The sequence below is a fragment of the Triticum urartu genome, chromosome 4, assembly GCF_003073215.2.
Source record: "Triticum urartu cultivar G1812 chromosome 4, Tu2.1, whole genome shotgun sequence".
Lineage (NCBI taxonomy): Eukaryota > Viridiplantae > Streptophyta > Magnoliopsida > Poales > Poaceae > Triticum > Triticum urartu.
Genome location: NC_053025.1, coordinates 557196419 through 557201152, shown reverse-complemented (window position 1 = coordinate 557201152; position 4734 = coordinate 557196419). Strand labels below are relative to the sequence as shown.

General features: G+C 41.7%; 1 long non-coding RNA gene across 2 annotated transcripts; it reads right to left on the bottom strand.

The window, feature by feature from the left end:
* Positions 1 to 1940: 1940 nt before the first annotated feature.
* LOC125554134 lies at positions 1941 to 4405 on the bottom strand. 2 transcript variants are annotated; one of them, XR_007304329.1, is made up of 3 exons: positions 3841 to 4405; positions 2920 to 3114; positions 1941 to 2199 (listed from the first exon to the last, which is right to left on the bottom strand). It is a non-coding gene; the product is annotated as an uncharacterized LOC125554134 (long non-coding RNA). The 2 variants fall into 2 exon arrangements; XR_007304330.1 differs by having other exon boundaries at positions 2920 to 3071.
* Between the last annotated feature and the right edge of the window lie 329 nt (positions 4406 to 4734).

Below are 4734 nucleotides of genomic sequence, written 5' to 3'. Positions count from 1 at the left end.
ACCTATTAGACTCCGAGTCGGGTCCAAACTAATGCTGAAACTTGAGTTTTTAAATGGTTGTGGGGTACATATTAGGGCAGCAATCAGTACTATTTGTCTACTATCTGGTTAATCTCGGGTGTCTACTATGAGTTTCATGTTGGGTGCAAACAAACATTAAAGGAGCCATTATCTGTATTTTTTAACTAAAACTATTATCTACCTGCTATCATTGGTTTTGAGTCTATCCATAGTTTGCTACCATCACTCTGGATTTGTGCATGCACTCCTTACATAATCTCACTATGTTTTATTCCTATGCATGTTGATACGTCTCCAACGTATTGATAATTTATGAAGTATTCATGCCATGTTTACTATTATTTTATATGATTTTGGTATGATTTGATTAGAACTAACCCAGACTGATGCTATTTTCAACAGAATTACCGTGGTGTTTGTGCAGAAATAAAAGTTCTCGGAATGCGATGAAAATCAACGGAGAATTTTTCTGGAAAATATAAAAAATACTGGAACAAAAATCTACCGGAGGGGAGTCCCGTGGGCCCCATGAGGGTGGGCGGCGCGCCCACCCCCTTGGGCACGCCCCTGTGCCGTGTGGACTTTTCGTGGGGCCCCTGACTTGTTCTCGACGCCAACCTCTCCTATAAATGCCAAAACCTTCAGAAAATAACCTAGATCGGAAGTTCCGCCGCCGCAAGCCTCTGTAGCCACGAGAAGTCAATCTAGGCCCTCTCTGGCACCCTGCCAGAGGGGGCCATCATCACCGGAGGGCATGTAGGAGGATCCCGGAGGGGCCATCATCGTCATGAAGGCCAAGGACCAGAGGGAGAACCTCTCCCCATCCAGGGGGAGGCCATGGAGGAGGAAGCACAAGGGGGAGAACCTCTCCTCCTCTCTCTCGGTGGCGCCGGAGTGCCATCGGGAGGGGAATCATCGTCGTGGTGATCGTCTTCATCAACATCACCATCCTCATCTCTTTTACGCAGTCCACTCTCCCGCACCCTGCTGTAATCCCTACTTGAACATGGTGCTTTATGCCACATATTATGATCCAATGATGTGTTGCCATCCTATGATGTTTTGAGTAGATTTCCTTTATCTATGGGTTGATTGATGATCTAGATTGGTAGGAGTTGTATGTTTTATTTTGGTGCTGTCCTATAGTGCCCTCCGTGTCGCGCAAGCGTGAGGGATTCCCGATGTAGGGTGTTGCAATATGTTCATGATTCACTTATAGTGGGTTGCTTGAGTGACAGAAGCATAAACCCGAGTAAGGGGGTTGTTGCGTATGGGATAAGAGGACTTGATGCTTTAATGCTATGGTTGGGTTTTATCTTAATGATCTTTAGTAGTTGCGGATGCTTGCTAGAGTTCCAATCATAAGTGCATATGATCCAAGAAGAGAAAGTATGTTAGCTTATGCCTCTCCCTCATATGAAATTGCAATGACGACTACCGATCTTGTTAACAAGTGCGTAGGATAGGATAATTCCGCACATGGATCCATCATTATCACTACAAGAAATATGTTAATACGTGACAATTCTGATCCGTCATGGGTGAGTGGAAAACTATCATGGGTGACTGTCCATGACGGACTCGAAGTCCGTCATGTATATCGCATCATAATTTGACATAGTACCTTACATGACGGTTCTTGTCCGTCATGGATCTGGCTTAGGCCCGCCCAGGCCCAATCCATTGTGACGGAGCAAACCGTCATGGACTAACGCCATGTAGGATTTTTGATTGACCCATTCAAATGACATGGCTGCCTACGTGGATACTATTTTCTGTCACAAAATTCGTCATGGTTGAGCACATTAGGCCATTTCTCTCTGTGCATTTTTTAGCCAGTGGATTTTTTTCTAGCATAATACATTAAATAGATCATAGTGCCAACTTTGGCTGAAGAAAAAACATATTTCAAAGTGCCATAAAATAGAAAGACCATGTAGTATTTTTGCAGCCATCTACCGATATGTACAACATAGCAGTTTGCAAAATCCTCCATGAAATGATAATGTACAACACGAATTGACAAAATACAACACATAGCATGTTTAGGACCAGCACAATCCAATTTACATCAACATATATAAAAGTTTCTTATTCAATTTCTTGCAATCGATGCTCTTCATGGCAACTATCATCTCATGCAGTTGTGAGAGGCAACAACAAGTAGGATTAATATATCTGTCCAAAAATAGAACAAACATTAGACATTTTTAGATATGAGTAATTTTGTTAGAACCAACCAAAGGGGTCTCATTTTATCAAGTTTCGGGATAAAGTTTCACTTGTATGTACATTGGAAGAACAAGAAGATTTAGAAAATTTTATGTAGAAATATTGATGATAAGTTACAACAATTTTGTACGGACAACCATGTTATAAACCTGACCACCAGATCTGCAAAAAAAATTATATACCCTACATTGAAGATGATTGTAAATTTTTTGGGAGGATGATATAACTTAATAACAAATGAATGTACGTATTGGGAAATGTTACAAGTGTTGATGTAGCGAACACAACCCCAGCTTGGCCCTCTTTGGCTCTGTGCAGAACATAATTGGTTGTAGAGAACCCTTAGTATGCTAAAATATAACAAGTAACCTACTTTTGGTAGCAAGGAACAGATTTGTTGCCGTGGAATAGATTTTGGTTATATGGTATGGCACTTTGAAAATACTAAGCTGACCCATTATAAGGTATGGTTAAGTAAACAAATTGCCATGTGCTGGAAAGTTATATTGCCTACAGTGAGGATTTAAACTAGCTAACGACACATCTGGTTATGAATACACATTGATTTCTGTACATATTAGATGGAACATAAAGCTGCAAGAATATGGATGATAAGCTCCGCAGAGTAAATACTTGCTTGGTGTAAAGGTGTAGTGTATGGTGTACCTATGTTAATATGGCTCTGCTTGCGTGTCATGAATATCTTGTGCAAAGTACCCAAGGAATCTTGCATATATCCTGCTGCATTTCCGTTGCCTTGAAGTTCATCAGAGAATACAACAGCTTTTGGTTTTGGACTGGATGGTGTGAAAAGAGATCTTGCCGGTACAGATACGGCAGTGTGCTTGTTTTAGTGTTTGACTAGATTTCAAGAGAGAAAGTCAACTAAATTAACAGGATAAACAACAACAGTCATACTCTACCACATGAACAAAATTAAAACGAGCCGGGGAATGCAACAAAATTAAAATGAGACAGGGAATGATAATTTACAACACAATTTGATAAATGATACAGATTATAAACAACAAACTAATAATTTGCTCCTAGAGCTGAATCGTTTCCAAGGAAAGCAAACATGATAAGACTAGCGTTTCCAAGGAAAGCAAACTGAACCAAACTGTGGTTCTTCTTCATATTTATCTACAGATGCAGGTGCCATCCAGATTGTTACAGTCAAAGTTAAAACATATCAACGCATACACACTAAACGGAACCGTGGTGCTTATTTTCATATGTATGTATTTACAGATGTAAATGTCATCTAGATTTTTATCTGGGATTTTTGAAACCATACAGCAACAGTCTAGGAGTATGTACAAGTTGAAGGAGTAGTATTGTTCAGAGTAGTCTCGTAATATTTATTTTCCAAAGAGATTTATTTTCTGGACGACAGCCACTGTAGAAATTGATGTCCCCAACACCATTTTCAGTTCAACCAGATTCAATTACTATAGCAATTACTAAAATAGAGGCATACAAATCTAAAGATTTTAACAAAACAACAAACAATTGGTGGCCTAGGTTGTTGTTTTCGTAGCAAACAGAGGCATGCAATTGTAAAGAGGGAAAGTAGCAAAGGCATACCATAGGCAACGTGGTCAAGCAGGAACCAAGATGTCAACCCCTCGCTCCTCAGGTGCATCACGTTCTTCCCTTTTCTCCCTACAGCACCCTCACTCCTCTCCTTGCATAGAGTTTGTGGTGCAGGTGCCTGTGTGAGGAAGAAAAACAATAGAAAATGCATGCCTCGGGGAAGGAAATGGAAGAAGGGCAGATCGAAGAGGGGAAGAGAGAAGGGGGCGGATCTGGATAGGGGTCAAAGCAACGGAGCTTGACATCGGCGTCCATGGCATCTCCTCATGCATGGCCGAGCAGAAGCAACTTGAGGAAGCAATCCTCCTGTCCCATACTGGCAAAGCCTATAGCCTTTGCGAGTAGGGAGAGGTGCCTGCGGCCATCCCAGATCTGGCTGTCGCCATGGCGGTGATCTCCCTCTCCTCTCTGAGGAGGGGAGACAGAGACAGGGAGGGTGGGAGGATGACGGCTTGGGGATACCGGCGGCGAGATGTGAGGGTGCCAGTGGGTGGCGGATCTAAATCCAGAGCCGTAGGAGAGAGGGATAAGTGGCGGAGGCAGTGGGTGGATAGGGTTTTGGGTGTGGAGGGAGGCGCGAGGTGTGGGACGGTGTGTATAAATGGGTTGGCTCCGATTTTTTTTGACAACGCGCGTAGACGACTTGAATGTTTTATTCTCCGCGGGCTTTCCTTCAAACCTACTTCAAACTTTTTTTTGTTTAGGGTTATTAGGATTTTATTCATAAATTTCTGGAATACATATATTATCTGGGAATTTGGTATCTTTACCCTTTTGATATTGGTCGAGCTTCATGATGTCCTCACGTGTGTCTTCTATAGTAGTATATTCAAATTGGTGCTATCTAATTTCATTACGATTCTTTCTTGTTTAACATTATTACAG